Source organism: Bufo bufo, chromosome 1 (genome assembly GCF_905171765.1).
Source record: "Bufo bufo chromosome 1, aBufBuf1.1, whole genome shotgun sequence".
Taxonomy (NCBI): domain Eukaryota; kingdom Metazoa; phylum Chordata; class Amphibia; order Anura; family Bufonidae; genus Bufo; species Bufo bufo.
This window is the reverse complement of record NC_053389.1, coordinates 79,033,805-79,054,919: the sequence shown is the minus strand read 5'-3', so window position 1 is coordinate 79,054,919 and position 21,115 is coordinate 79,033,805.

Sequence of the window (21,115 nt, the reverse complement as noted above, 5' to 3'; positions counted from 1 at the left end):
CTGAACCTGTTAATCAATCTAAAGAGATCAAATGTGCACTTATGCAATCCAGTAGTTACGGTAATATTGGAATGGGAAATCTCACTTGTCTGGGTTCACATGGTATCTTTCCATTCACAAATGTAAATGGTCTTTCCTAAATAAATGGAAACGGCCTCCCTTTTTTATTCCTTTTTAGGGATTCCCAAGATTGAAGCTGATCATAAGGGGGAAAGGTAGGAGAAGTAATTGGAGGAGTAAGTCTTTCTATACTGATTGCTAAATGGCAGGTATGGTTTCAGCAATCATCTGATTAGAGCTGCATCTTGGTAGCAGGATAAAGTAAAAATGGGTGTTTCTTATTATTTATTAGTTTTAGGTTTTTATTAGTTTTCTTCTAGAAACAGTGCTTCTGAATATTGCAAGGTTCTAAAAATGTTTATCTCTTCCAAAATTGTAAAAAGTTTTTAAAGAGTCTCAGTTTTTCAAAAACTTTTGATGTCATCACAACTATTGTTGATGGAATCGAAGCCAAACAAATTGACTTTGATCCGAATTCCATGAAAAATTTGATTCGCTGCAAAGCCAAATTTCCTTGCGCTTTGTGGTAAAGAATCTATTTTTCCTGAAATGGTATTAAAAAAAAATAATACATACTCACCTTATCTATTTAAACACGAAGAGGCGGTTGCAGCCATCTTGAAATCTCTGTCCGAAATCTCGCACAGGGTGATGTATGACATCATCACACCAGCGTGCTGGCCAGGTGCGATGATGTCATCAGTGATGACGTCACCATGCCTGGCCAGAGTGATGACATCACGTGACCACGCGAGATTCCACAAAGTGTCTTCAATCGCGATGTCCGCGACGGCCTCTATGCGAGCAAATGGATAAGGTGAGTATTTATTTATTTTTCCATGATTAACCCCAAAATTGTAGACTCAGATCGCGCGATCAGTCTGTCTCACTTTATGAGCTATGGACAGGACTTCTGTATAACGAAAACTGGCCTGATCCGTTATGCTGCCCATAGACTTCTATTATGATGTAATGCAAAACAGAATGCCTCTTAAAGGCTTCCATGGTGCATTCTGTCATAGAATTCCATTATATTCCGCGATATCCATAACAGAATTGCCCCAGAACCCGAATGCCGAACCCAAACTTGAAAACATCAAGTTCGCTCATCCCTAATTCTTTAGCCTCTAAAAGGCTCAAGTGTAGGAGAACCTGCAGCCGGTAAGTAAATAAGTGCGTGTGTGTGTTTCTGTGCGTCTGTGTCAACGTCTGCTTATTCTGTATATAGGAGACCTGCACAACACCTAAATATCTATATCTGGATAGTAGTAGTAGTGCTCTTATTCTGCATGTACTGTATGTATAATATATATTTTACAGGTATCTGTATGAGTATCTACTATCATGCTGTGTGTATATATACACACTGCACAGTACCACTTCTCCTGTCCTGTATACTGGGTGTAATTCTCAGTATATGCTCTTATTCTGTATATATGGACACTGCACAGTACCACTTCTCCTGTCCTATATACTAGGTGTAATTCTTTGTATCTGATCTTATTCTGTATATACAGTCAGGTCCATAAATATTGGGACATCGACACAATTCTAACATTTTTGGCTCTATACACCACCACAATGGATTTGAAATGAAACGAACAAGATGTGCTTTAACTGCAGACTGTCAGCTTTAATTTGAGGGTATTTACATCCAAATCAGGTGTAGGTGTAGGAATTACAACAGTTTGCATATGTGCCTCCCACTTGTTAAGGAACCAAAAGTAATGGGACAGAATAATAATCATAACTCAAACTTTCACTTTTTAATACTTTGTTGCAAATCCTTTGCAGTCAATTACAGCCTGAAGTCTGGAATGCATAGACATCAACAGACGCTGGGTTTCATCCCTGGTGATGCTCTGCCAGGCCTCTACTGCAACTGTCTTCAGTTCCTGCTTGTTCTTGGGGCATTTTCCCTTCAGTTTTGTCTTCAGCAAGTGAAATGCATGCTCAATCGGATTCAGGTCAGGTGATTGACTTGGCCATTGCATAACATTCCACTTCTTTCCCTTAAAAAACTTTTTGGTTGCTTTTGCAGTATGCTTTGGGTCATTGTCCATCTGCACTGTGAAGCGCCGTCCAATGAGTTCTGAAGCATTTGGCTGAATATGAGCAGATAATATTGCCCGAAACACTTCAGAATTCATCCTGCTGCTTTTGTCAGCAGTCACATCATCAATAAATACAAGAGAACCAGTTAAATTGGCAGCCATACTGTCACTGATGGTGTTGCAGAAAACTGGAAGTTATAAATAAACATCCGACTGACTTGATCCCAAACTAAGGAACATATGGGTGAGCCCTATAAAACCCCTAGAGCTCTCTTTGACTGCTATGCCCATGCAAAGATCTTTATGATAGACAATTGCATGCCCTCGTACCTAGACTGTGTGACACCTGAAAACCCTATAATAGTGAGGGGACACAACCACCGGCTCCCTGCACTTAATACAGAGGGAGTCAGGGTCACCTAGAATCAAGCCAGCACAGAAACACAAATAAATGAAAAAGACTTATCTGAGGAACCAGCAGTTGCAGCCTCTAGCAGTGAACATAATCCAGGAAGTAGTATAAACCGCAAAGTGAGGCAGTATGGGAGGGAATATAAAGGGAGGCAATCAGTGTAAATAGATGACAGCTGGAAGAAGTAAAAGAGATGACAAAGTGAAACCAAAACAAAGAACATCATGCAAGAGGTACAGAAGAACGTCTGCCAGAGCTTCTCAGAGAGCTGGCGGTGACAGTACCCCTCCCTCTACGAGTGGACTCCGGACACTCAGAGCCCACCTTCTCAGGATGGGACCTATGGAAAGCCCTGATAAGACGAGTGGCCTTAATGTCCGCCACTGGGACCCACATCCTCTCCTCAGGACCATAACCCTCCCAATGAACGAGTTACTGGAGAGAACCGCGGATAATGCGAGAATCCACAATCCTAGAGACCTAAAATTCAAGATTACCATCAACAACAATCGGACGAGGAGGCAAAGAGGAGGGTACAGTGGGTTGGACATACGGTTTTAATAGGGACCTGTGAAAAACATTATGGATCTTCCAAGTCTGAGGAAGATCAAGATGTAAGGCAACGGGATTGATGACGGACAAGATCTTGTAAGGCCCAATAAACTTAGGACCCAACTTCCAGGAGGGAACCTTCAGTTTGATGTTCTTTGTAGACAACCACACCAGATCACCCACATTCAGGTCCGGACCAGGCACACGTCTCCTATTCGCCACGCGCTTATAGCTCTCACTCATCCTCTTCAGATTACCCTGAATCTTCTGCCAAATAAATGACAAAGACGAGGAAAACCTCTCCTCATCAGGTAAACCAGAAGACCCCTCTCCAGAGAATGTCCCAATCTGCGGCTGAAACCCATATGCACCAAAAAATTGTGACTTATCAGAGGACTCCTGGCGACTGTTATTTAAAGCAAACTTAGCAAGGGACAAAAAAGAACACCAATCCTCCTGATTCTCTGCCACAAAACAGTGCAGATATGTCTCCAGATTGAATGAGGGACCTTGGCACGAGCGCAGGTCTCGCAGGCTGCCACAAAACCCTCAACCGTCTTACGAAGAGCCAGCCACCAGAATCTCTGAGCAATAAGATCCACTGTGGCTCTACTCCCCGGGTGCCCAGCAAGGACAGTATCGTGGTGCTCCTTAAAAACCTTGTGTCGTAAAGCGAGAGGCACAAACAACCTCCCAGGAGGACAAAGATCAGGAGCCTCTGCCTGGGCTGCCTGAACCTCTGCCTCCAAATCAGGATAAAGAGCAGAGACGACCACCCCTTCAGCCAAAATGGGACCCAGGTCTTCAAAGTTCCCCCCCCTCCCGGAAAACAACATGACAGGGCATCAGCCTTCACATTTTTAACCCCAGAGCGGAACGTGACAACAAAATTAAACCTAGAAAAGAATAAAGATCATCTGGCCTGTCTCGGTTTCAGACGCTTGGCTGGTTCCAAGTAGGCCAGATTTTTATAGTCGGTAAACACGGTAATAGGGTGTCTGGCTTCTTCTAGCCAATGGCGCCATTTCTCAAAAGCTAATTTGATGGCCAACAACTCCCTATCTCCCACATCGTAATTTCTCTCTGCGGAGGAGAGTTTCCTTGAGAAAAAGGCACACGGTCGCCATTTGGCAGGAGAGGGACCCTGAGACAAGACCGCACCCACACCCACCTCAGAAGCGTCCACCTCAACAATGAAAGGCAGAGAGACATCAGGTTGTACCAAGATGGGAGCGGAAGCAAAACTCTTTGATACTAGAAAAGGCCTTAAGCGCATCTATCGACCTAGGAGGAAAAATCGACCCCCTTTTTAGTCATATCAGTGAGTGGCTTAACAACAGAGGAATAATTCAAAATGAACTTCCTGTAATAATTGGCAAAACCCAAAAAACGCATCAGCGCCTTCTGATTTTCAGGAAGCTCCCAATCAAGCACATCGCGGTACTTCTCAGGGTCCATGCGAAAACCAGAAGCGGAGAGAAGAAAACCCAGAAATTGAATCTCAGGGAACCGCAAACACACATTTTTCCAGTTTAGTGTACAATTTATTGTCCCGCAGAATGAGCAAGACCTGACGTAGGTGGTCACTGAGTTTTGAAATCAGGAGAAAAAATCAAAATGTCATCTAGATACACCATTACAAATTTCCCCATTAAATGATAAAAAATGCTGTTCACAAAATGTTGGAAGACGGCTGGAGCATTCATCAAACCAAAGGGCATAACCAAATTCTCGAAATGGCCCTCAGGGGTATTGAAGGCCGTCTTCCATTCGTCCGCTTCCCTGACTAGTTTGTATGCCCCTCTTATATCCAACTTAGAAAAAACTTTAGCCCCAACAATCTGGTTAAACAGGTCCGCGATCAGAGGAAGCGGATAAGGGTCACGAATTGTGATAGTTCAGCTCCCTGAAATCCAGACAAGGTCTTTAAAGAACTATCTTTTTTCTTAACAAAAAAAAAACCTGCGGCAACAGGTGACTTCGAGGGTCGAATGTGCCCCTTTCTCAGGCTCTCAGAGATATAAGTACGCATAGCGACTCATTCAGGTTGGGAGAGATTATATAAACGTGATTTTGGCAGCTTGGCGCCTGGGATAAGATTAATAGGGCAATCGTACTCACGGTGAGGGGGGCAGCTCCTGGACACCACTCTCTGAAAACACATCCGAAAATTCAGAGAGAAAAGATGGTACAGTCTTGGTAGAAACCTCTGAAAGATACGCCGTGAGGCAATTCTCTCTGCAAAAGTCACTCCAACCATTTATTTGCCTTGCTTGCCAATCAATGGTGGGGTTATGTTTAGTGAGCCAGGGTAGCCCCAACACTAGAGGAGTAGGTAATCCGCTTAGGACGAAACATGACATATCCTCAACATGAGCATCAGCCACAGTCAAACGGATATTGTGAACTATGCCCTTTAACGATTTTTGAGAAAGTGGAGCGGAATCGATAGCAAAAACCGGTATATCCTTTCCCAAAGTACATACCTGGAAACCATGTGTTATAGAAAATTGATTATCAATAAGATTGACAGCTGCTCCACTATCTACAAAAATCTCACAAACAATGTTCTTGCTATCTAGCGCCACCCTGGCAGGTATGACAAAACGGGAACTACAAGCAAACGGCAAACCTTCAATGTCTGCATCAACCTTGCCAATCGTAACAGATGGAAAGTTTTTAGAGGTTTTTTTTCTTTTTGTTTCTTTATTACCCTCAGAAAACTCCCTGAATCTCCTAGAGGGGCAAACATTTGCCAAATGATTTATACCCCCACAATAGAAACAAACCCTCCTCTGAGAGCTGAATCCTCTACTATCAGAGGCAAGCAAACCCAGCTGCATGGCTTCCTCCTCAGAGGGGATTGAGAGAGACTGAGGCCCCTGTGCACTGAATGAGACCGCGCCACTGTCCTTGGCCTGAATATGACAGGAAGGAGTGGTCTCTCCTCTCTCTCTAAGACTCCTGTCAATACGAACAGCTAGAGACATGGCAGACTCCAATGAGGCAGGTCTCTCCTAAAAGGCAAATGCATTTTTAAATTCCCTCCGAAAGACCATGGCAAAATTGACTTCGGAGTGCAGCATCATTCCAAACAGTATCAGCTGCCCATCTCGGAAATTCTGAACAATATATCTCTGCGTTATGTTTACCCTGGCATAAAAGACGCCGTTTAGATTCAGCCAGAGCAATACGATCCGGGTCATCATACATCTGCCCCAGGGCTACAAAATTCATCCACCGATCGGGGGGGCCGTGCCCCCACCGGCAGCGAAAAGGCCCAAGACTGAGCGTTATCCCTGAGCAGCGAGATGATGATCCCCACCCTCTGCTCCTCATCACCAGAGGAATGGGGAAGTAGGTGAAAATTGAGTTTGCAAGCCTCTCTAAAATGAACAAAATTCTCACTTCCCCCGGAGAACGTAACCAGAAGCGAGATCTTAGGCTCGGAACAAACTCCATGAACGCAAGCAGAACCGGTCACCTGAAACTGAGACACAGTTTTACGGAGATCTGCTACCTCCAGTGAAAGACCCTGCATGCGGTCAATCAAGGCTAAATCTGGATCCATGCTTAAGACGGTATTGGCGGTTTATAATGTCACAGATGGTGTTGCAGAAAACTGGAAGTTATAAATAAACACCTGACTGACTTGATCCCAAACTAAGGAACATATGGGTGAGCCCTATAAACCCCTAGAGCTCTCCCTGACTGCTATGCCCATGCAAAGATCTTTATGGTAGACGATTGCATGCCCTCGTACCTAGACTGTGACACATGAAAACCCTATAATAGTGAGGGGACACGACCACCGGCTCCCTGCACTTAATATGGAAGGAGTCAGGGTCACCTAGAATCAAGCCAGCACGGAAACACAAATAAATGAAAAAGACTTATCTGAGGAACCAGCAGTTGCAGCCTCTAGCAGTGAACACAATCCAGGAAGTAGTATAAACCGCAAAGTGAGGCAGTATGGGAGGGAATATAAAGGGAGGCAATCGGTGTAAATAGATGACAGCTGGGAGAAGGAAAAGAGATGACAAAGTGAAACCAAAACAAAGAACATCATGCAAGAGGTACAGAAGAACGTCTGCCAGAGCTTCTCAGAGAGCTGGCGGTGATACATACATGCCCACGCCATGACACTACCACCGCCATGCTTCACTGATGAGGTGGTATGCTTAGAATTATGAGCAGTTCCTTTCCTTCTCCATACTCTTCTCTTCCCATCACTCTGGTACAAGTTGATCTTGGTCTCATCTGTCCATAGGATGTTGTTCCAGAACTGTGAAGGCTTTTTTAGATTTCGTTTAGCAAACTCTAATCTGGCCTTCCTGTTTTTTGAGGCTCAGCAATGGTTTACATCTTGTGGTGAACCCTCTGTATTCACTCTGGTGAAGTCTTCTATTGATTGTTGACTTTGACACACATACACCTACCTCCTGGAGAGTGTTCATGATCTGGCCAACTGTTGTGAAGGGTGTTTTCTTCACCAGGGAAAGAATTCTTCGGTCATCCACCACAGTTGTTTTCCATGGTCTTCCGGGTCTTGTGGTGTTGCTGAGCTCACCGATGTGTTCCTTCTTTCTAAGAATGTTCCAAACTGTTGTTTTGGCCACGCCTAATGTTTTCGCTATCTCTCTGATGGGTTTGTTGTGTTTTTTTCAGCCTGATGATGGCTTGCTTCACTGATAGTGACAGCTCTTTGGATCTCATCTTGAGAGTTGACAGCAACAGATTCCAAATGCAAATGGCACACTTGAAATGAACTCTGGACCTTTTATCTGCTCATTGTAATTGGGATAATGAGAACACACACCTGGCCATGGAACAGCTGAGAAGCCAATTGTCCCATTACTTTTGGTCCCCTAACAAGTGGGAGGCACATATGCAAACTGTTGTAATTCCTACACCGTTCACCTGATTTGGATATAAATACCCTCAAATTAAAGTTGACAGTCTGCAGTTAAAGCACATCTTGTTCGTTTTATTTCAAATCCACTGTGGTGGTGTATAGAGCCAAAAATGTTAGAATTGTGTCAATGTTCCAATATTTATGGACCTGACTGTATACACACTGCACAGTACCACTTCTCCTGTCCTGTATACTGGGTGTAATTCTTAGTATCTCCTCTCATTCTGTATATACGGACACTGTACAGTACCACTTCTCTTGTCCTGTATACTGGGTGGAATTCTCAGTATCTGCTCGTATGCCTTAGGCCTCATGCACACGACCGTTGTGTGTTTTGCGGTCCGCAAATTGCGGATCCGCAAAACACAGATGGCGTCCGTGTGCTTTTCGCAATTTGCAGAACGGCACGGACAGCCATTGATGTAACTGCCTATTCTTGTTCGCAAAACGGACAAGAATAGGACAGGTTATACTTTTTTTTGCGGACCACGGAACGGAGCAACGGATGCGGACAGCACATGGAGTGCTGTCCGCATCTTTTGCGGCCCCATTGAAGTGAATGGGTCCGCATACAAGCCGCAAATACTGCGGCTCGGATGCGGACCAAAACAACGGTCGTGTGCATGAGGCTTTTAGCTTGTCTGTGGAGGCTTCACTCCTGGCTTTAGTTCACAATCACTGGCCAAACACTGAGGTGTGAATAAGGCTTTATTCTATATATATATTATGGACACTACACAGTACCACTTCTTTTGTCCTGTATACTGGGTGGAATTCTCAGTATCTGATATTATTCTGTATATATGGACACTGCACAGTACCACTTCTCCTGTCCTGTACACTGGGTGTAATTCTCAGTATCTGATCTTATTCTATATATATGGACACTACACAGTACCACTTCTCTTGTCCTGTATACTGGGTGTAATTCTCAGTTTCCCTTATCGTCCTCGGCAGCACAGAATGGGTTAAATGTTGGCCTCATTAGTCTGTAGGACCGCCCACTTAGATTAATAATTAAATAATCAACAGATTAACATGGATATAAATAGATGACAGATGCAACTGCTCCTTGTATTTTCTTTTGTCCTCATTCTGAGGAAGTTGCCCACCTTGTCAAGTGTTTGGCCACATATGCCGTGGGGTTCCCAGGCTCCAGGCCAAGTGTTCAGCTATGCCATGTGGTGTGTCCTTGGCACTGACAGTCCCCTGCATCCTCTGTGTGCGGGCAGGCATGATCAGCGGTGTCCCGAACTTCCGGGTTGTGAGACGCAGGTGGAACACAGACACAGGAGCGTCTGACGTCATATCCATGCGCCGCAAGCTCTCCGCTTCTCCCCGCTGCTCCGGCAATGCTGAAGGCTGCCGCCGCACTCCCATTCTGGTCCTGGGACGCACATGCAACGCAGATGCATGAGCGTCTGGCGTCATCATCCTGGGCCGCACACTGTGCATTTTTGGCGCCCTTTTTCAGGTATTTGAATGTGGATGCAGGCTGGAGCAGGGTGCCTGGTGTGCCTGGCAGCCGAGCTCCTGCAGTGTTAAGGTAGTGTGTCAGTGGGCCCCTGCTTATTTCGGTCACCTTATAGATTCTTATATTGCCTCTTGATTCTTCCAGATGTCCAGTCGGTCCAGCTCTAGGGGGGAAGAAATCTAAAAACCAGACACAGATTTTGCCTATCCTGTGAGCAACCCCTATCGGATGAACATCCAGATGACTATTGTGAAAGCTGTAATGCTGCTGGTTCCATTCATTCTCAAAGATCTTCTGCTGGATCAAAAAGACAAAAGAGGAAACAATCCCTCTGCATTTCATGTATTCAGCCTTTGCCAGACGACTCGCGATCTAATATCTGTGCTTCCTGTACTCAGCCTGAAGAGGTGTCTGACGCGGAAACTAAGAGGTTAATGGGACTTTTTAAGTCCTTTCTGACACAGGGAAAACGTCAAAAAGAAGGCAGGATCCTTCTCCCTCTGACGATTCACTGCAATCTGAAGGGGAACTCATCAGATTCTGACTGGGAAATTTCTAATATAGAAGAAAACTTCCTTTTTGACAAGAGACGCTAACCTCTTAATCAAGGAAGTTAAGAATATTATGGAAACTAAAAAAGATCCAGTTGCCGAGCAGGACAAAGTCTTTTTTTACTATCCAAAGAAAAAGGCCTGTGTACTCCCAAGCCACCCAGTCCTGGAATCTATATTCTTAAAAGAATGCAAGTGTCCTCTGAAGAAAATGGAACTTTGTTCCAGATTCCGTTCCGTCTATAAAATTGATCCCAATGAGTCTTCAAGCTGGGAATCCCCGGCTAGAGTTGATCCTGCGGTAACCAGGTTAGCTAAGAGGTCCTTCTTTCCCGTGGATGACTCCACACTGCTTAAAGACCCTATGGATAAAAAAGCGGATAACCTGCTGAAAAGACTGCATACTTACCTAGCCGCCTTAAATAAGGCAGCAATGGCTGCGGTACTGGTAGCCCGAGCACTCAGAGTCTGGCTGAGTCATTTGGGAAGGGACATTGAAGAGGGAGTCTCCAGAGAAGACCTACTTCAGCAACTAAAATCCCTTAAGCTGGCAGCTGAATTTTTATGTGACTTTCCGGTGGATTCACTGAGACTCCTTGCTAAGGACATTCAATAAGAAGAACCTTGTGGCTGAAGTTATGGGCAGGAGATGCCTTTTCAAAAAATAATCTCTGTTCCTTGCCCTTTGAACCAAGGAAGCTGTTCGGTTCAAAACTGGACAAGCTGTTGGAAGCTAATTCTGAAGAGAAGACCTTGAAATTTCCTCAGTACAAGGCTAAGGCTCGTACTAAGTACACTGCTCAAAAAAATAAAGGGAACACTTAAACAACACAATGTAACTCCAAGTCAATCACACTTCTGTGAAATCAAACTGTCCACTTAGGAAGCAACACTGAGTGACAATCAATTTCACATGCTGTTGTGCAAATGGGATAGACAACAGGTGGAAATTATAGGCAATTAGCAAGACACCCCCAATAAAGAGGTGGTTCTGCAGGTGGTGACGACAGACCACTTCTCAGTTCCTATGCTTCCTGGCTGATGTTTTGGTCACTTTTGAATGCTGGCGGTGCTTTCACTCTAGTGTTAGCATGAGACGGAGTCTACAACCCACACAAGTGGCTCAGGTAGTGCAGCTTATCCAGGATGGCACATCACTGCGAGCTGTGGCAAGAAGGTTTGCTGTGTCTGTCAGCGTAGTGTCCAGAGCATGGAGGCGCTACCAGGAGACAGGCCAGTACATCAGGAGACGTGGAGGAGGCCAACAACCCAGCAGCAGGACTGCTACCTCCGCCTTTGTGCAAGGAGGAACAGGAGGAGCACTGCCAGAGCCCTGCAAAATGACCTCCAGCAGGCCACAAATGTGCATGTGTCTGCTCAAACGGTCAGAAACACACTCCATGAGGGTGATATGAGGGCCCGACGTCCACAGGTGGGGGTTGTGCTTACAGCCCAACACCGTGCAGGACGTTTGGCATTTGCCAGAGAACACCAAGATTGGCAAATTCGCCACTGGCGCCCTGTGCTCTTCACAGATGAAAGCAGGTTCACACTGAGCACATGTGACAGATGTGACAGAGTCTCGAGATGCCGTGGAGAACGTTCTGCTGTCTGCAACATCCTCCAGCATGACCGGTTTGGCATTGGGTCAGTAATGGTGTGGGGTGGCATTTCTTTGGAGGGCCACACAGCCCTCCATGTGCTCGCCAGAGGTAGCCTGACTGCCATTAGGTACCGAGATGAGATCCTCAGACCCCTTGTGAGACCATATGCTGGTGCGGTTGGCCCTGGGTTCCTCCTAATGCAAGACAATGCTAGACCTCATGTGGCTGAAGTGTGTCAGCAGTTCCTGCAAGACGAAGGCATTGATGCTATGGACTGGCCCGCCCGTTCCCCAGACCTGAATCCAATTGAGCACATCTGGGACATCATGTCTCGCTCTATCCACCAACGTCACATTGCACCACAGACTGTCCAGGAGTTGGCAGATGCTTTAGTCCAGGTCTGGGAGGAGATCCCTCAGGAGACCATCCGCCACCTCATCAGAAGCATGCACAGGCGTTGTAGGGAGGTCATACAGGCACGTGGAGGCCACACACACTACTGAGCCTCATTTTGACTTGTTTTAAGGACATTACATCAAAGTTGGATCAGCCTGTAGTGTGTTTTTCCACTTTAATTTTGAGTGTGACTCCAAATCCAGACCTCCATGGGTTAAAAAATATGATTTCCATTTTTTTATTTTTGTGTGATTTTGTTGTCAGCACATTCAACTATGTAAAGAACAAAGTATTTCAGAAGAATATTTAATTAATTCAGATCTAGGATGTTATTTTTGTGTTCCCTTTATTTTTTTGAGCAGTTTATTTTCGTCCCTATAGAAGACAATCAGCTTTCAGAGCAGGTTTTCGTGGACGATCCGGCAGAACGGATAGAAGAGTCTGTCCCGATTCTTCTGAAAAAGCAAAGGGGAAAGGAGACATCGATAAGAACCCCAAATCAGGCTTTTGACGCCAGAAGTCAGTTAGTAGGGGGGCGTCTGTCACACTTCCATGCAAATTGCGAAAAAATCACCATGAACAAGTGGACTCTGGATGCCATAAGAGAAGGATATTCTCTAGCGTTTCAACATTACCCAAGAGACAGATTTCTTTATCAAAAAGAAGATCCTCAAATCAATCACCTCGTGGAACAGTTCTTGAAAAAAGGAGCCTTGGAACTAGTGCCAAGAGGTCAGAAAAAAAGGGAGTCTACTCCAGATTGTTTCCGGTTCCAAAACCAGGCGCAAAATGGCGCCTTATTATAGACCTCAGATACCTAAACCACTATCTAAAGAAAATCAATTTCAAGATGGAGTCCATAAGATCAGTCACGTCTGCTCTCCAACAAAATCAGGTCATGGCCTCCTTGGATTGGGAAGATGCCTACTAGAGATGTCGCGAACATAAAATTTTCCGTTCGCGAACGATGAACGCGAGTTTCCGCAAATGTTCGCGAACCGCCATAGACTTCAATAGGCAGGCGAATTTTAAAGCCCACAGGGACTCTTTCTGGCCACAATAGTGAATGAAAAGTTGTTTCAAGGGGACTAACACCTGGACTGTGGCATGCCGGAGGGGGATCCATGGCAAAACTCCCATGGAATATTACGTTGTTGACGCAGAGTCAGGTTTTAATCCATAAAGGGCATAAATCACCTAACATTCCTAAATTGTTTGGAATAACGTGCTTTAAAACATCAGGTATGATGTTGTATCGATCAGGTAGTGTAAGGGTTACGCCCGTTTCACAGTGACAGACCAAACTCCCCGTTTAACGCACCGCAAACACCTGCAAACAGTCCATTTGCACAACCGCAAACTCCCCATTTGCACAAGGTTGGATACCAAGCTAGCCATGTCCCATTCCTTGTCCTCACTGATGTCATTGAAGGTCTCTTCCTCCACCCAGCCACGTACAACACCAAGGGTCCCCGAAAGATGACAACAAGCCCCCTGGGACACCTGCTGTGGTTGGTCTTCCACCTCCTAAAAGCCACCTTCCTCCTCTGACTCCTCTTCTTCAGACTCCTCTATCTGCGTTGCCGCAGGTCCAGCAATCGACGACAAGGCTGCTTCTGGTAGTGATGGTGACCACAACTCTTCCTCTTCATGCTCATCTACGGCCTGATCCAGCACTCTTCGCAGGGGGTGCTCCAGAAAAAACGCATATGGGATGAGGTCGATGATGTTGCCTTGGGTTTGACTGACCAGGTTTGTCACCTCCGCAAAAGGACACATGAGCCTACAGCCATTGTGCATGAGCGTTCAGTAACGCGGCCAAAAAATACCCACCTCCGCAGAGGCTGTCCTTCTTCTTCTTTTTTTTTTTTTTTTTTTATTAAAAAAATCTGTTCTTACCAGTTTTATCTCTGTCAGGGGCTATCAGGGGCTGGTGTGGTTTATGGAATAGATTTTGGGAGATGGAAAAAGATGCTTGGTCGGTCCTCTTACTTCCAATTTGGGGCACTGCGCATGCGCCGTGCAATGTACTATGCAATCCCAATATGAGTGGTATGTTAAAGAGGACCTTTCACTAGTTTAAAAACTAAAAACTAACTATATCAGTGGGCAGAGCGGCGCCCAGGGGTCCCCCTGCACTTACTAGAGGGAGCAGCAGACACCGGAGAGGTGCCCATACATACTAGTAAGTGCAGGGGGACCCCTGGGTGCCGCTCTGCCCACTGATATAGTTAGTTTTTAAACTAGTGAAAGGTCTTCTTTAAGTAGTACTATTCCTATCAGTTTAATCCCTGTTACGTCCCCTATAAGGGGACGTGTATGGAATAGAGTTTAGACAACCGCAAAGAGTTGTCAATAGTTGACACACTCATGACATAAATTTTATTCCTCTATGCATCAATCTTGGTGTAGTGGTGACTGTGCTCATGCGCACGTTTGGCAGATTGCAGGCGATGGCTGTTTTTCAAAGCCTATGGTCGTGCTGAGGTAGTTCAGTGACAGGTAAGTGACTCAGAAAACAATGATTCTGCAGTGTGGGCCCATTGTTGGCCTAGAAGGCTTTAATGATCACCTTAGATGATCACAAAGAAAATGTATGTTTTTTCTATGCAAAATTATCCAGCCGATCGCTTTTGGTCTGTTCAAAATGAAGCAACGACCTTATCTTATCTAAGGTGTGCCAACATTGCCATTGCCAACACACTCATAGAGGTGATCGCTTCATTGTGATACGCAAGCCCCTTCACCACAACAAGGTAACGATCACGAAGGGGAATTGACACATGTATGTGCCTTTTTTTTTCTGTTTTGCTTTTGCAGCCACAGTGCAGCACCAGAGGGCAGAAAAATTAGGCATGTACACATGCCTGAAAAATGAGGTATTGTTGCAGCCGCTGCTGTAGCAGCGGCCGGAAAAATTGATGTTTTCCAGGCAGAAAGTGCACTCAAACATTTTGGCTTGAACCCTAGTTGGTGGCGGAGAAGTCACGCAAGTCATCCGGCATGCAGAGATAAAATACAGCAGCGTGTGGACCATTTTTAGCCCAAGGCAGCTCATCTCATCACCAGGCCTTTTTTAGTCAAATGCATCGCCCACTGTCAGTCCCTTTTGGGATCCATGCCTCATTCATCTTAATAAAGGTGAGGTAATCTAGACTTTTTTGACCTAGGTGACTTCTCTTCTCAGTGACAATACCTCCTGCTGCACTGAAGGTCCTTTCTGACAGGACACTTGAAGCGGGGCAGGCCAGAAGTTCTATCGCAAATTGGGATAGCTCAGGCCACAGGTCAAGCCTGCACACCCAGTAGTCAAGGGGTTCATCGCTCCTCAGAGTGTTGATATCTGCAGTTAAGGCGAGGTAGTCTGCTACCTGTCGGTCAAGTCGTTCTCTGAGGGTGGACCCCGAAGGGCTGTGGCGATGCGTAGGACTTAAAAAGCTCTGCATGTCCTCCATCAACAACACGTCTGTAAAGCGTCCTGTCCTTGCCGGCGTGGTCGTGGTAGGAGGAGGATTACTTTCACCTCTTCCCCTGTTAGATTCCCGTTGTGCTGTGACACATTATATGCTGTGTAAAGCATACTTTTTAACTTGTTTTGGAAGGCACTTTCTGCTTATACCGGGGGTCTAGTAGCGTGGCCACCCAGTACAGGTCGTTCTCCTTCAGCCTTTTTATACGAGGGTCCCTCAACAGGCACGACAGCATGAAAGACCCCATTTGCACAAGGTTGGATGCCGAGCTACTCATGTCCCGTTCCTCGTCCTCCCTGATCTCACTGAAGGTCTGTTCTTACCCCCCAGCCACGTACAACACCACGGGTACCAGATAGGTGACAACGAGCACCCTCGGATGCCTGCTGTGGTTGGTCTTCCTCCTCCTCAAAGCCACATTCCTCCTCTGACTCCTCTTCCTCAGACTCCTCTTCCAGCGTTGCTGCAGGTCCAGCAAGCGATGCTGATAAGGCTGTTTCTGGTGGTGACCAGAACTCTTCCTCTTCACGCTCATCTACAGCCTGATCCAGCACTCTTCGCAGGGCACGCTCCAGGAAGAAAACAAATGGGATGATGTCGCTGATGGTGCCTTCGGTGCGACTGACTAGGTTTGTCACCTCCTCAAAAGGACGCATGAGCCTACAGGCATTGCACATGAGCATCCAGTAACGTGGCAAAAAAATACCCAGCTCCGCAGAGGCTGTCCTAGCACCCCGGTCATACAAATACTCGTTGATGGCTTTTTCTTGTTGGAGCAGGCAGTGGAACATTAGGAGTGTTGAATTCCAACGTGTCGGGCTGTCTCAAATCAAGCGCCTCACTGGCATGTTTCGCCGCTGAATATCTGAAAAGTTCGCCATGGCTGTGTAGGAACGCCTGATATGGCCACACCCCTTCCTGGCCTGCTTGAGGACGTCCTGTAAGCCTGGGTACTTATGCACAAAGCGTTGTACGATCAGATTCAACACATGTGCCATGCACGGCACATGTGTCAACTTGCCCAAATTCAATGCTGCCAACAAACTGCTTCCGTTGTCACACACCACTTTGCCGATCTCCAGTTAGTGCGGAGTCAGCCACTGATCCACCCATGCGTTCAGGGCGGACAGGAGTGCTGGTCCGGTGTGACTCTCTGCTTTCAGGCAAGTCAACCCCTAGACGGCGTGACACTGTCGTATCCGGGATGTGGAATAGCCCCTGGGGAGCTGGGGGGTTGCAGTTAATGTGGAGCAAGACGCAGCAGCAGAAGAGGACTCAGCCGAGGAGGTTAGCGAAGAGGATGGAGTAGGAGGAGTAGAGGAGGTGGCAGCAGGTCTGCCTGCAAATCGTGGCGGTGTCACCAACTCCTCTGCAGAGCCACGCATTCCATGCTTGGCAGCCGTCAGCATGTTTACCCAATGCGCAGTGTACGTGATATGCTTTGCAGACCAGGCATCAGTGGTCAGATGGACCCTTGCCCCAACACTGTGTGCCAGACATGCCATGACTTCCTTTTCCACAATAGAGTACAGGTTGGGGATTGCCTTTTGTGAAAAGAAATTTCGGCCGGGTACCTTCCACTGCGGTGTCCCAATAGCTACAATTTTTTTAAAGCCTCAGACTCCACCAGCTTGTATGGTAAAAGCTGGTGGGCTAAGAGTTCCGACAAGCCAGCTGTCAGACGCCGGGCAAGGGGGTGACTCTGTGACATTGGCTTCTTACGCTCAAACATTTCCTTGACAGACACCTGACTCTGGGCAGATGAGCAGGAACTGCTGAAGGTGAGAGGCGGAGTGGCGGATGGTTGAGAGGGGGCAAGGAGGACAGCAGTGGTTGACGTGGCTGAAGATGCTGGACCAGGAGGAGGATGCCGGCTTTGAGTTTGTGTGCTGCTTGTACTCATGTGTTGATCCCATAGGCGTTTGTGATTTGAGATCATGTGCCTTCGCAAACCAGTTGTACCTAGGTGGGTGTTGGACTTCCCACGACTCAGTTTCTTTTGGCACAGGTTGCAAATGGCATCGCTGTTATCAGAGGCAGACGCACAAAAAAAATGTCACACTGCTGAGCTTTGCAATGATGGCATTCTGGTGGTGGCAACAGCATGCGTTGATTGGCGTGCTGTCTGGCTGACCCCGGGTGCCGATACATGCTGTCTGACTGTGCCACTAGCTCCTTGCGACGACCTCCCCCTGCTTCCAACTCGTCTCCCCATCTGAACTTTCCCCCTGTTCTTCTTCTCTTCGAGCGGGCACCCACGTGACATCCACGGACACATCGTCATCATAAACCGCTTGGTGGTGGCGGCAGGCGGGCGAGTGGTAACTTGAGAGGTGCCCGAAGCTGAGCTGGAGGAGGATGGTGCGTCAAGGTTCCGAGCGGAAGCTGTAGAAGATTTGGTGTCCTGTGTTAGCCAGTCAACTATGTGCTCAGAACTTTTCGAGTTCAGGGTACGTGGCCTCTGAACACTGGGCATTATTCTAGGGCCAAAGGAAGTCACAGCTCCACTACCACGACAGCCCCTGCGGGGTGGCCTGCCTCTGCCTGTCATTAGTTGTACTATGCGTGCAAGCTACTGTGACACCAAATATGAGTGGCACTGTGCACTGGCAGTAGTCCAAAAAAGTTTTTGTTTTTTTAAAATGTAATCTTAAAAGATTGGTGGCACTGTGCACTGCAGATATTGGTGGCACTGTGCACTGGCAGCAGTTGGCAGAGTACACGCTGTAGGCCTGACACACACGCTTGCAGGCAACTAACTGCAATTAGATTACAGTGAAAAAATGTTTTGTTTTTTTTTTGTTTTGTTTTTTTAATGCAAGCTACTGTGACACCAGATATGAGTGGTGGCACTGGGCAAGTGGGCACAGTATACGCTGTGGGCCTGACACACACGCTGGCAGGCAACTGCAATTAGATGGTATACAGAGGAAAAAAAAAAAAGCAGACTGATGTACTAGCCCTAAAAAGGGCTTTTTGGGGTGCTGTCAGGACGCTGTCCTTACAGCAGATCAGATGAGTCTTTCAGGACTGGAGTGGACACTGAATACACTGGCCTAGCTATCGATTTCCCTATTAAATCAGCAGCAGCTGCACTGTCCCTCCTCTCACTAAGACTGCAGCTTCCGAATGAATCTAAGATGGATGCTGTCCTTGCTTTTTGCTAGGAGGTGGGAGGGTATGCTGCTGATTGGCTGGAATGTGTCTGCTGACTGTGAGGAACAGGGTCAAAGTTTGCTCAATGATGACAAATAGGGGGCGGACCGAACATCGCATATGTTCGGCCGCCGCGGCGAACGTGAACAATTGATGTTCGCTGGGAACTGTTCGCCGGCGAATAGTTCGGGACATCTCTAATGCCTACCTACATGTGCCCATAAAAACTACCTCAAGACGGTTCCTGAGGGTGGCAGTCAGAAAAGCAGGAAAAATCATGCACCTACAAGTCAGCTTTGCCCTTCGAGCTAATGTCCGCACCCAGGATATTTACCAAGATCACTGTGGTGGCAGCAGTAAATCTACGTCTACAAGCCATTTAGGTATATCCGTATCTGGACGACTGTATAATTGTGGCGTCTACGCAGGAGCAGCTGGAAGCTCATCTCCGCACAGTCATTTCTCTTCTCCAATCCCTCGGATTTCTGGTGAATTGGGGAAAATCCCAACTCTCTCCGACGATGTCAAAAAGATTCCTGGGGTTACTAATAGACACCCATTGCATGAATATTTTTCTTTCACCAGAGAAGATTCAGACTCTGAGAAAAGAAGTAAGAACTTTAATATCCATACACAAGCCGTCTGTCCGCAGAGTAATGAAGACTATGGGCCATCTGACTTCTACCATAGATGCAGTTCCATGGGCGAAGAACCGTTTGCAAGACCTCCAGTTTAGTATGATACAGGCAAAGCGTGCCAACCATCACAACCTGGAGGGAAGATTCAGCCTGAAGCCGACAGTAATCCACAGTCTGAGCTGGTGGTTACAACCAAAAACCTGACCAAAGTAAGGTCATTCCAATATGTTCCTCCGATTATAATAACGACGGATGCTTCAGCCAAGTGCTGAGGGGCCCATGTGCAGAACAAATGGGTCCAAGGAAATTGGACGCACCAAGATCTACACCAGTCTTTAAACTTCAAAGAAATTAAGACAGTACTGAAGTCGCTGTTCCATCTCCAACCTCTCCTAGAAGGAAAATCTGTATTGATTCGGTCAGACAACCTCTCCACAAACAAGGGGGAACTAGGAGCCTATCCCTGATAAGATTATGCAAGCAGATATTCATCTGGGCAGAATCACATCTTGCGGAGTTGAGAGCGATTCATATAAGAGGTTGTTACAACACCTAAGCTGATCTTCTGAGTCGGAGGACGATGAATCCAGCAGAATGGGGAATAAATCCACTCTACTTCGATCAAATTATAACCAGATGGGGCACTCCAACCTGGGATTTGATGGCCTCCAGTCAAAACCGGAAGCTGCAGACCGACAGTGGTGGATGCATTTTCAATGTCTTGGAAGCACCAGTTTGTCTACATATTTCCACCAGTACCTCTTATCTTGAAGGTCCTACAGAAGATTGTAATAGAGAAGCCCAGAGCAATACTGATCGCACCATTCTGGCCCCGGAGGTCATGGTTTCCTCTTCTCCAGCTATCCAGAGGGAATTTTTGGAAACTCCCGAAAGCTCCCGACTTGCTCCTCCAGCAGGGACTATATCATCAGAACCTGGACAGGCTTCATCTCACGGCCTGGATGTTGAGAGAACCAGATTAGAAGGAAAGGGTCTTCCAGCTACAGTCATTGATACACTACTGAATTCCCGCAAGCACTCAAAACTTTGGCATATTTTAAATTGGTTAAGAAAATTTAGATCTTGGCTGTCTGAAAAAAGTTATGCTGAAGTAGATATCTCCATAATTCTTCAGTTCCTTCAAGAGAGGTTTGATAAGGGCTTGAAACCAAACCCCTTAAAGTCCCAGATGACTGCCATCAATATCATGACCGAAAACAAATTTGTCTCTCATCCCCTGGTATTCAGGTTCTTCAAAGCCTTAGGCCTCATGCACACGACAGGTTTTTTTTGCGGTCCGCAAAAACGGGTTCTGTAGTTCGGTGATCCGTGTCCGTTCTTCCTTCCGTGGGTCTTCCTTGATTTTTGGAGGATCCACGGACATGAAGGAAAAAGTCGTTTTGGTGTCCGCCTGGCCCTGCGGAGCCAAACAGATCCGTCCTGACTTACAATGCAATTCAATGGGGACGGATCCGTTTGACGTTGACACAATATGGTGCAATTGCAAACGGATCCTTCCCCCTTTGACTTTCAATGTAAAGTCAGTAGTATCTATTATACCATCGGATCTGAGTTTTCTCCAATCTGATGGTATATTTAAATTTGAAGCGTCCCCATCACCATGGGAACGCCTCTATGTTAGAATATACCATCGGATGTAAGTTACATTGTGAAAACTCATGACAGTATATTCTAACACAGAGGCGTTCCCATGGTGATGGGGACGCTTCAAGTTAGAATATACTAAGAAGTGTGTACATGACTGCTGCCTGGCAGCACCCGATCTCTTACAGGGGGCTGTGATCCGCACAATTAACCCCTCAGGTGCCGCAC